Genomic DNA, 13,180 nt, shown 5'->3' on the forward strand with positions numbered 1-13,180 from the left:
AATGAATAAATAGGAAACAAATATATGCGTTGGGTACACAAACACATACATATGTATATACATGTAATCTAAAGTGAAAATACAGAAAGTTTCAGTCAAAATGTAGCAAAAGTGAGCAGCAACAACAATAAAATTAATGCTGCTGAGACACCACCAGGCCCCCCCCCCAAAAAAATTACAAGGGGTAAAGATAGTAAAAAATTTACAAATCACCATGATTTAAAACAATCTTATATTTATATCCATCTAATAAAATAAACTCAAAGTATATATAGCAATAATAGCCAGACTACTTGGAGAAATTCCACCACCATAATGGTGGAAAAAAATAATCCTCACCATGTCTCTCATTAATAGGTTCCTATATTAAAAATACTGACTTAGCAAGGTAAATCCATACAAAGATACAATTTTACACTGAGCATTTGGGGAAAAATTTTCAATAGGAACTCTCCTCAAGTTGAAGCTGCTTAGAAAAAGAATTAGAGATGGCATCTCCTTAATTCAAGTTATACTCTCATCACTTCTTGGCCTTTTGGCTAAGATCAAGTGTAGTATCTGTTATTACCAAGTTATACTCCTGCCAATGTACCTGAGAGAATCTCTTATACATGTGTATAAGAACATATATTCATGAATATATATTTCAGCATTTTTCAAAAGCTAAAAATAGAAACAATAGAAAGGATAGTGTGGTGCTATCCTAAAAGCAGCCATCAAACAATAAATAAAAAGAAACAAAGAAAATAAAACATAGCCACAGCTGCCAGCTGTGTCCAACATTGCCATTCCTTTTTTTAGTGCTATAATAAAAAATATTTTTTAAAGTTTTGCTAATTATAGATATTAATAATATTACTTTATATGTGGCCCAAGATAAGTCCTCTTCACTCAGTGGGGCTCAGGCAAGCCAAAAGGTTGGACAAAAATCATAGACAATAAAGGAATGTCAAAAATACAACATTGAGTGAAAGAGTCAAGTCATGGAAGAATATAAAAATTATGAGCTTATTTAAATAAAATATATAGGGTTGATGGTGTATCTCAGTGCTTGCCTAGTGTATATAAAAGCACAGGCACACAGGATTCAGTCAGAGGCCTGCAGTTCCATCAACCACAGCCAAGGACCTGCCTTGAAAAGAGGTACACAGGCACACAAGCAATGCCCAGAGGCTTGCCACAATACCACTGATAAGTGTGTGGAGACTCTAGCCAAAGCCTGCACAGACAACAGGAACTAGAGTGGACAGCCCCCAGGAAAAGGCCCTCCCAGAATAGGGCTACATAGGGGCTCCAGCAGGAGGCATGCCTAGATACCATCAAAAGTGTGCACAGGCCCCATCCAGAAGTCTACCCAGACAACAGTTCAGCTCAGGGATACAGAAAGCCACCTCTCTGAAGCCAGGAATTGGTGTACTGGTGAGCAGATGAGTAAAGGCTACTGCATGGCTTGGTGGGAATTCAAGACCACTGGGTGAGCAAAAAGTTGCCACAGCAAATGGACAGCAGACTGCATCTGTTGAAATGAGAAGACACATAAATAAGTCTCACAAATAGGCTTCTGGATCACCTAAGGCAAACCCAAAGGACAACAAGATGGAACAATCTGATAGTCAACCACCTGTACTTGCTGCACTGGCAGTGAAAGAGGATCTGGAAAAAATGAAATAAGAAATAATTTCTCAGATAACAGAAGAGATTGTGCCCATAGTACAAGGCATGATTAATAAATCTAGAGCAGACACAGATTAAAAAAATAGAGGAGCTGAAGAACATGATGGAATCCCAACATAGGAAACAAATGGAATCCATAAAACAGATGCAAACAGATTTCCAGGATATTAAAAACTCCATTGAAAGTTTACACAGCAGAATGAGTCAATGCAGGACAGAATTTCAGATATAGAAGATAAGATTGCAATTAGTGACCAGTAAAAGAAAAATATCTTAAAAATAATAAGGAACCATGAGAAATCAATCCAGCAGCTGCTAGATGATGCAAAGAAAAACAGCAATAGAACGATCAGAGTCAATGAAGAAACAGGATAGAATGCAGATGACATAAAAAAACTGTTCACAGAAGTAATGGCAGAAAATGTCCCAAATAGGGGAAAGGAACTTGACATAGAGATAAGTGAGGCATTAGGACTCCACTTAGTCCTGATAAAAAAAAATCTACACATAGGCATTTAATAGATAAGATTCCAAAAACCCAACAGAAGAACAAAATTCTATAAGCAGTTAGAGAAAAGAAACAAATCACATACAAAGGAAAGTCCATCAGAATAACAGCAGACTTCTCAAGACAAACCTACAAGGCAAGAAGAGCTTGGAGTGACATATTTCAAGCCCTAAAAGAAAACAACCTCCAATTCAGATCTGTGTAACCTGGAAAACTATCTTTCAAAATGGATAGAGAAATAAGATACTTTCATGAAAAAGAGCACCTTAGGCACTTCATGAATTCCAAACCAGCAATCCAAAAAAATTTTAAACAATATCCTAGGAAAAGACAATGAAGATCATAACCCCAGGAAGCTCAGAAGAATGAATCCATTGGGCATGATAAGAAATTAAACACAAAGGGGGAGAATCCAACAAAAAGAAAAAGTTATGACAATGATAAATCAATGATAAGTCAATACATACCAGTTATAACCATCAATATTAACAGTCTCAACAAACTAATCAAAAGAAATACACTGGCAGAATGGGTCAAGACGAAGATCCCACAATATGCTGCATATAAGAAACACAATTCAAAAAAACCTCATAGACTGGAAGTAAAAGGGTGGAAAACAATACTCCATGTGGCAGGAACCCCCCAAAAAGCAAGGGTAGATATCCTCTTTGCAGATCAAGTGGATTTCAAACCAGCACTGATTAACAGAGACAAAGAAAGACACTGCATCCTTGTAAAGGGAGCAATCCAAGAGGAAGAGATGACAAACATTAATATATAGGCACCAAACACAAGTGTGCCCAACTATATAAAACAAATACTAATGGACATGAAAAGTCATATAAGCACTAATACAATAGTAGTGGGGGACCTCAATACCCCACTGTCAGAAATAGACAGACAAAAAATAAACAATGAAATACTAGAACACAATCTCCTGAACAAATGAATTTAACAGATGTTTACAGAGTGTTCCACTCAACAAAATCAGAATACACATTTTTTTCAGCTGTACATGGGTCATTCTATAAAATGACCACATGCTTGTTCTTAAATCATGTTTAAGTAAGTACAAAGGAATTGAAGTTATCCCCTGTATATTATCAGACCACAGTTCAATGAACATGGAGATCAATAGCAAAAGAAACAGCAAGAATTCCATAAATACATGAAAACTAAACAACACACTTCTGAATAACCAATGGGCCACGGAGGAAATTAAAGAAGAAATCAGACAGTTCCTATAATTAAATGACAATGCCAATACAACATATCAGAATCTATGGGACACAATTAAAACAGTCTTAGGAGGGAAATTCATAGCAGTGAATACTCACATTAGGAAAACAGAGCGAGCTCAATTACACAACCTGATGCTGAACCTCAAACTTCTAGAAAAATAAGGGCAGGACAAACTCAAAGCTCATACAAGGGAAGAAATTATAAAGAGCAGAGCAGAAATTAATGCAATGGAGACCAAGAGAATGATACAAAAAATAAATGAAGCCAAGAGTTGGTTCTTCAAATGAATAAACAAAATTGACAAACCCTTAGCCAATCTTATCAAAAAAGGAAAGAAAAGGCCCAAATCCATGCAATTAATAATAAAGGGTGAAATTACAATGGACCTAGCAGAAATCCAGAGGATCATCAATACCTACTTCAAGAATTATAAGCCAATAAGATGGAAAACACAGAAGAAATGGACAGATTCCTAAATATGTGTTAATTACCAAAGTTGAACGAAGATGAACTAAAAATTCTAAATGACTCAATATCAATCAATGAAATAGAAAATGTAATTAAAAACTTACCAACTAAGAAGAGCCCGGTCCTGCTGGCTTCAATGCTGAATTCTGTAAGATATTTAGAGGAACTACTGCCACTACTGTTTAAACTATTCAATGAATTTGAAAGGGAAGCAATACTCCCAAATCATTCCTGGAAGCAAGCATCACCTTGGTCCCCAAAGCAGAGCAAGATCCAACTGAAAAAGAGAACTATAGGCCAATCTTACTAATGAACATAGATGCAAAAATCCTTAATGAGATACTGGCAAATAGAATGCAGATCATCAAGAAGATCATACCCCCTGACCAACTGAGATTCATTCCAGGGATGCAGAGACGGTTCAATATACGAAAATCAATCAATGTAATACACTATATCAATAGAGCCAAGAACAAAATCTATATAATCATTTCAACACATGTAGAGAAAGCATTCAACAAAATCCAACATGCATTTATGATAAAAAGCCTATAAAACATTGGAATAGATGGTCTCTATATCAATTTGATAAAAACCATCTATGAAAAACCAACAGCCAATATCATACTAAATGGTCAAAAGCTGAAATCTTTCACACTAAAATCAGGAACAAGACAAGGATTTCCACTATCACCACTCCTGTTCAATGTAGTTTTGGAAACATGAGCCATGGCAATTAGACAAGAGAAAGAAATAAAAGGAGAAAAGACAGGAAATGAAGAAGTCAAATTGTCATTATTTGCAGATGACATGATACTCTATATAGAAGACTCCAAGAATGCCACCAAAAGTCTTCTAGACTTAATAACCAAATTCAGTCAAGTAGCTGGTTACAAGGTCAACACACAAAAATCAATTGCTTTCCTCTACCGAACAGACTCACTGAGAGGGAAATAGGGCAAACAATTCCTTTCACAATAGCATCCAAGAAACTGAAATACCTAGGAATCAACCTAACAAAAGATATCAAAGACCTCTTCTCTGAAAACTATAGCACTCTGAAAAGAGAGATTGAAGGTGATATCAGAAAATGAAAAGACATCCCCTGCTCCTGGGTAGGAAGGAAAATGGCCATACTTCCAAAATTGTTATATAGATTCAATGCAATCCCAATTGAGATCCCAGCAGCATACTTCACAGACCAGGAGAAAACAATCCAAAAATTCATTTGGAACAAGAAGAGACCCAGAATAGCAAAAGCAATTCTAGGTAACAGAGACATGGCAGAGGGTATCACAATCCCCAAGTTGAAACTCTACTACAAAGCTACTGTGATAAAATCACCATGGTACTGGCAAAGAAACAGGCTTGAGGACCAGTGGAACAGATTAGAAGATGCAGAAACAACGCCAGACACACTCAGCCACCTCATCTTTGATAAAGGAGTCAAATGCCCTCACTGGAGGAGATAGCCTCTTTAATAAATGGTGCTGGAAAAATTGGGTTTCAACTTGCCAAAGATTAAAATTAGAGCTATATCTCTCACCATGCACTAAACTAAAATAGAAATGGATTAAAGATCTAAATATTAAAATAGAAATGCTGAACTGGCTGGAACAGAGTTTGGGTAGAACTCTTGAAGACATTGGTGTAGGAAAAGATTTTATGAACAAAACCTCAGTTGCTTGTGAACTAGCACAAGCAGTCAACAAGTGTGATCTCTTCTTATTAAAAAGCTTCTACACAGCAAGTGAAACCATCAACAGTGTGAAGAGACAACCCACAATGTGGGAAAACTATCTTCACCTGTTGTTCCTCAGATAAAGGCCTACTATCTCAAATCTATAAAGAACTTAAATAGATCAGACCTCCCAAATTTAAAGACCCAATCCAAAAATGGGCATCTGAAATGAACAGACATTTCTTATACAAAGAAGTAGAAATAGCAAATAAACATATGAAAAAATGTTCAACATCACTGCTCATTCGAGAGATGCAAATGAAAATAAAGCTGAGATTCCACCTCACCCTAGAAAGAATGGCTCCCATCATGAAATCAACCAATACCAAATGCTGGCAGGGCTGTAGGGAGAGGAACCCTGCTTCACTGCTGGTGGGAGTGTAGACTGATGCAACCACTATGGAAATCAATATGGAGACACCTCAACCTACTAGGATTAGAAGCCCCATTTCATCCAGCTGTTCCCCTGCTGGGTATCTTCCCCAAAGAATTTAAAGAACCATAGCACAGTGATATATGTGCACTGATGTTCATAGCAGCACAATTCACGACAGCTAAAAGTTGGAAGCAACACAATTGCTCATCAACTGGAGACTGGATCAAGAAAATGTTTTTTTTTTATTAAATAGAGTATTACTCAGCCATAAAGAGTGAGAAGCTAGAGACTTTTATAGCTAAATGGATCACATTGAGGTGATACTCTTAAGTGAAATAAATAGGACACACATGTGTAAATACTGAATAGTTTCTCTCGTGTGAGAAACTGAAAGTGTAAATGACCAGAAGACATAATAGATAATGTGAAATAGGAAGAAAAGGTGCAAAAGTGAAGGCGAAGAGGGAAGGGTTGGGGAAAGAAAGAAGGGAATGGAGTTAATATGAGAAAAAGAAAAAATGGAAACAAAGTCTTTGTAGATAGGGAGGGATGGAAGGGCTGAAGGGAGGGCAGGGGAATGGGGAAAAATAAGAATCAAGATGCTTTTGTAAAGGTGCAAATTTCCATTGATGAATGTCATTATATTATGTACCTTAAATGAATCAATAAAATTAATTTAAAAAATATTTAAATACCAACTCCTGAGCATCCTGAATTCAACCCACATAAGCTAAATGAAACAGAACATTTTCCTCTTAACTCCACATTTTTCCTTGTCCTGACTTGTTATGTTTGTTTCATCTCTAAAAATCCCTTTTGGGGCCTTTCGTCCTGTTGCTGCTGTTTGGTCAAGGTAAAAATTAAACAATGTTCTATGAAACTTTCCATAATTCTCCTAATTACTGTATATGTAATCTCTGAACTCTCGAGAAGGAAGAAATTTTACTATATGACATAACACTTTCAATGTTGCTTATAACTTCCAAAACTGAGGTAGTAGATCCTATACTCCAAGAGAGCCAGATAGAGTTCTAAGAATTCTAGTTACAGGACTTCCTGCTGTGACTCCTGGCAGAAAGAGCACAGAAGTCTTCATTAATGACAGATGCAATGATGAGTGTTTCTTAAGCAAAAAGAGAAACAAAGATTAGACCAACCTCCTCTGGGAAGATGTTTCTCATTGAAAAATCTAGACAGAATAATGTCTAGATTTCTGACCTAGTCGACTCTGAGACGCCAAGGCTTGACAATCCCAGCCATCTCATACTTAGTTTAAAATTGCATATATCAGCTTATCAACTTATGACTCATAGACTAAATACTTATATTCCCCTAAAATACATATGTTGAGCCCCAGGCTCAGTGTGATGGTATTAGAAAGTGAGCCCTTGGGAGGTTTAGAAGAACACATGAGAGTGGATTCCCTTGGTAGGATTATAGAAAAGAGAAAGGCACCAGAACCTCCTTACTTCATCATATGAGGACAAAGCAAGAAATTACCATCTCACAAAGAGCTGAATCTGAGGCCTCTCTTTAATTACATGTGTGAGTTCTCAGAGAGATCAGAGCTGCAGATTCTTGTTCTTGCTAACCAGAGTTATAGACACAATCAGTTGAATCACATTCTCAGTTCAGGAAAACATGAATAAAGTTAGAGAACAGAGAAAATTCTTTGGGTGGAAAGATGCCCCATCCTATGGTCTATCTTAAGTCAAACTCTTGTCTGACTTAGTGAAGTACAGTTGTAACTTGAGTGAGATAACAAATCTGAAATCTTCAATTCCCTCAAGTCATGGACATTAAAGGAAATGAGGATGTTTATTTTCATTGTTTGGGTCTCCAGAGTTGAAGGCCTCATAGGAAAAAAAAATCAATGTACTGGAAAAGCCAGGGATTTAGCTCAGTGACACAGTGACTGCCTGGCAAGTGCAAGAAGTGCGGGGTCCTGAGTTTGATCCCTGGTACAAAAAAAAAGTCAATGTATTGGAAATCTCAACCGAAGCTCTGGAGATCAGTTTATCTACATAGCACATGTTCATAGCTGGCTCTATGCACTACCCATCCTGCCTTCTTCCTTAATTCAGAACTCGATTGATTTTTCAGTATGGCAATGTGCCTAGTTGAATACTTATTCCAGTGATCTCCCTCACTGCTATATAATGCAATCTGGCCAATGAAAAATAAGTGAGGCTATGGGGTGTGATTTCTGGGAAAGCTAATTTTTTCTAGAATAATAAGAGATAGACAAGTGGTACATACCCTTAGTGCTTTCTCCTTTTTCTTTTTTCTTGTCTGGAACTTGATTTAATTCTTTAATGACTAGGAGTATAGCACTATTTTGGAAGCCTGAAGAAGAATGTTACATATGTAGGTTAGTACAGTGTAAAGACAGGGATTCTGGATCTCTGGTGGCATTTTGGTGTAATTGTGTAAGAGCTAACTTGCTGTCTTTACTTTGTGTGTGTGTGTGTGTGTGTGTATGTGTTTGTGTTGAAATTAACTTGTTAATCCTAATATTTTATGTGGAACAATGCAAACCTAAAATATATACTGGACATGCTTAGAGAATGTATGGATGATCCGGCTACCTGTGGCCTCTACATGGCTTATGCCATCTTCTATACCCCCTCAGTTTACTTGTCAGTTGTTTGAATTAAGAGGATCTAAGGAAGGACTTTAAGGATACACCAAAGGATGCTAGAACCATAGAGAGAGGTAAGAATCTCTAAACAACTACTAATCTGCTAAATATCTTATCAGACTGTGATGTGAGCCAGCAGAGAGTCTTTATTTTGTTAAAACACTGGGATTTTAGAGTTGCTAGCACTCTAGGATTAGTAATTCCAACTAAAACACCACCCTTCAGTGTTCATCAACAGATGATCAGAGAAAGAAAATGAAATATATTGATAAAATGGAATATCATTCAGCTTTAAAAGAAAATGAAATCCTGCTGATTGTGACAATGTGAGTGAACCAGGAGGATGTTTTTGTAAATGAAATACTGCTGTCACAGAAGCACTGTCCACTTACCTGAAGTATCTAAAAAAGTCACAATCATAGAAGCAGAGACCACAACATAGAATATATTGTATTCCAGGTCAAGGAAAATTGGAAGTTCTTATTCAATGGGTATGAAGTTCCTGTTATGCAAGATAAGTAGGCTCTTGAGATCTGCTGTACAACACAATCTTATAGTTAAAATATGATATTTTGTACTTCAAAATTTGTTAAGCAGCTTTATCTCATGCTATATTCTTAACACACATGCACATATAAAACAAAGAAATGTGAGAAAACTTTGGAAAGTGTTAGATATGTCTATTACCCTGATTGTGGTGATGGTATCATGAGCGTTTATATATATATGTTCAAACTCATCAGGTTGCACACACTAAATGTCAATTATATCTTAATAAAATGTAATAAGAAAATAACAGAACAAAACAAAAACTCTCCCAGCAGAAGGCCTATGAAGGTTCCCATACCAATTAAAATGTTTTTGGCTATGAGTAACAGAACACTGCAAGTCTAATTGTCTTAAGGATATTCAGTGTCTCATGAACCAAGAGAACAGTAATGCCATAATTAACCAAATAGATAAATTATACACCAGAACAAACTCCAGATTCTTTCTGCTCTGCCACCTGCAGTATTTTGGATTTATCTTTGGGAATTCTTTCAATTTTTTGCGGGCTGCCACAGTCCAAGGGTTATGGCTGGACATGACCACATCTAGAAAAGAGTCCCCACATTTTCCAGCAGTGTGACAGTAGACATCTTATGTTTCATGAAACACAGTTACCTCATGTGCTTATGCCTACAGCAGCCACTGGCAAGGGGAAATGGATAGCCATGATTGGTGAGATCAGTCAGTGTCCCCAGGAGCTATTGTTGGTGTCAATTTTTTCCAAGGACATGGATGTCCTGAGAAAGGTAGATCGCTGAACAAATGAGAGTTCCATTAGAAAGGTAAAAGGAGTACGAAAACAGGCACCAAGCACTGTACTTCCTGTGAAAGAAGTCATCCTAAGAAGAGGGTCTGGGAACAGTGAGACTGACACACTAATGAAGATTTGGCCATTAGAAGAGGCTAGAAACCACAAGTACAACATAGTGATTGATAAAGGAATATATTATTGGCTCATCCCTGGATAAGGATTTGTTTCCCAAAGAGGGTAGGAACTTTAAATAATGAGGCTTTTCCCTTGCTCTGTTTTCTGCCCTCAGAGGATTTCTAAAGTCTCTCTTCCCTCTTTTGCTCTTCCTCAGTTACTGGGGCTGCTGTCTCAGACTTCATGAGGATCTAGAGTGCCTTGGAATTGTTTTCTCAGCTGTGCTATCTTCCCTGCTTCCCCAGCCTTTTTGCAGCCCCTTGTACTCATGCCTTGGTTGGGCATTCTGAGCTTCCTGCAATTCCTGAAACTATAGACCTCTGCCTCTTTATACTCCCTAAAGGCTATGTTTTAGATGGGTTTCCCTCAGTTCTTCACTGTTTCTAGATTTCTGTGGGTCCATGCCTCAGGGGAGTTTCTCAGCTTTCCTGGCCCACTCATAAATTTTCTACATAATCCTTTGGTGGACTCTTTGGAAAGAGCTCTTAGGAATGAATGCAGCTGACAGTTTTTGTGATTGGCACATCTGGGAATTCAAAATTGTTACACAAACCTATGGTTTACCTTTGAAGAATGTGTTGATAATCAGCTGATTTCTTTTTATCCCTTTCTTGGTGGTTTGCTTCTTATCTCATGTGCTTTGCATTTGATATACTCTGATTCTATCTTTCTCTCCGGGGTAGGAAAAAAAATAATTCTCTCCATGGTCTTGTGTCATTCACCAGAAACAGCCCAGAAATTATCAAGAGTAAGAAAAATCTTCCTACTTCTAAAGACCTGAGTGGAGTGGAGGAATGTGGTATTGATAAATCACAGGGGCTGGGGTCATCAACATGAGCTAGATCCATGGAGGGACCTGAAGGCTAGAGCTGGGATCGTGATGAGACCACTGGAAATAGGGAGAGAAGGGAAAACATAACCAGGTTGCTTCATTCCTCCCATCCTCTGATATTCTGTGGATTATATATCCTAGACTGGGGAAAGAGAGTTGTCTGTGATACATAGCATGACAGAGAACAGAGAAAATGGATTTGAAAATGAAAAAGATAATGGCTGTTAAAGTTTGTCCTTTAGGTTACTTGTCATACATTTTCACCCTTCTGTCCATGTTTAATGCCTATATGTTGACTTATACTTTCATCCCAATCAGCTGTCATTTACACAGTAAAACATGTTTCTGCTTTCCCTCAAAATGGAAGCACAAAGTTACTGTGTTATCCAGGGCTAGGTACTTTTGTTCAGGGTTCACCAGCCTTGCTACTGAGCAGATGAGTGGTGGGATAAGTCTCATCTGTATTTATATCTGCTCCCCATCAATTGTATAACTTCATGATCTCTGTCTTCTGTTGGATCAGCAGCTGTATGAGATTCTCACAGGAAGGTAAACCCTATTGTGAACTGCACATGTGGAGGATATAGGTTGTGCATTCCTTTGCATCATCCTGAAACCATGATTCACCTCTGTTCTATGTGATAACTAGCCCCCTCCATTAGTTTTAGATACACTTTTGTGGCCAGGCCATTTGAGAACTAAATTATAAAATTAGGACTCACCAATGCTTCTCAGACAAAATAGTAAAGGAAGAAAAATAGATTCTTTGTTAACATATACAGACATAAATATAACAAAAATGCACATAGCCTGCTACAATCCTTATTTCTGTAACTAGCAATGAGGCCCTAGTTTAGTCATTTTCTTCTTCTTCTTTTTTTTGGTACTGGGGCTAGAACTCAGGTCCTTGCACTTGCACAGCAGGTGGCGAAACCACTGAGGTAAATCCCCAGCCCTCTTCTGTTATTTTTACTATATTCTATTACATACAACCACACCCAAATTAGGTTATTTTCTTGACAGAGCAAACCAAATTTTTCTTCCTCAAGCTTTTGGGTCTATAGTGATCCTGCTTGATTGAATGGTTGTAATCTCCCACTGATTTACTGGACATAAATGTTCTTTGATGCTGAAGACCCCTGCAGTGGATTCTGATCTCCTGCTCAGTGCTATGATGCATGGTGAGATGAAAAACTCAAAGACTTAGAGACAGAGTTAAAGAGACAGATACAGGGAGCCAGGATGACAAAGTGCTTGAACAGCAAGAAGCTTGAACAAGCAAAGGCCCTGAACACCCAGAGCTGTTGATATTTATTGGTGACATCATAATGAGATTGAAGTAAAGGGGCTACACGAAGGAACTATGTGCAGTTGCTGTGGATATGATACTGAGGCAGGCAAGGCTTGTAAAGGAAGAGACAAAGCATTCTTGAATTAGGAACAGAACTGACAAAATATAGGTTGTGGTTAATAATTAAACTTGTCTTTTTAGTAAAGAAAGTTTTACCTCTGAGAACAGAATTTGGGTAAGAGTCATTCTGACCTTGGCAGATAGGCTTCAGCCAGACCCACTTCTATAAACAAGCCAATTATGAGGTTAACTCTTTGAAATCTGCACTGCTTAAAGCCTGCTTTGGTCATAATCAATGGGGTGTGCCCCCTCCCCCCCGAGGTATTTTGTTGGATTCTGACAGAGTCTTCCCTTTCCCTACTTTGTAACAGCAATGTATTTCCCTTTGATAGACTGGATCAGTCACAGATGATAAATTCCTCTACTTGTTGGATCAAAGACATGAGGAAACCAAAATGTCCAGGCAGTAGTTTTAATTTAGATTTAATAGGAAGATTGTGTGCCTCTTTGTGGAATCTTTTCTCTTTTGGAAACCAAGATATATAAGCCCTCATATGCAAGGTTGTAGTGATGGAAAATTTTTGCAGTAGTTAAAAGGGCTTTTTGCTTCCATCTGTTGATTCTGTGAATGACAATGGGAGAAATAGCACTTTACATTTATCTCTGGTTTAAAACACACTGCATCTTGGAGAATTGCACAACAACCTAAATGAGTCTTGTGCAAACTGTCTTCTATTCTGTAAGGCCAATTACTTCTTGGCTATAGATTCATAAGATAAAGCTTCATATATGTACAAGCCCATTGCTGAACTCCTTCTTCCTCTTTTTTTCCCTGAAATGGCAATGGAGGCCCAAGATTTTTCCATTTTATGT

At 37.6% G+C, this 13,180-nt stretch overlaps 1 pseudogene; it reads left to right on the forward strand.

Moving 5' to 3' along the window:
* Positions 1-519: 519 nt before the first annotated feature.
* LOC147822331 (U2 spliceosomal RNA) lies at positions 520-680 on the forward strand (annotated as a pseudogene).
* Positions 681-13,180: the final 12,500 nt, after the last annotated feature.

Source organism: Heterocephalus glaber, unplaced genomic scaffold (genome assembly GCF_053883595.1).
Source record: "Heterocephalus glaber isolate CG9 unplaced genomic scaffold, H.glaber_assembly_v1.0 deba00001662, whole genome shotgun sequence".
NCBI classification, from domain to species: Eukaryota; Metazoa; Chordata; class Mammalia; order Rodentia; family Bathyergidae; genus Heterocephalus; species Heterocephalus glaber.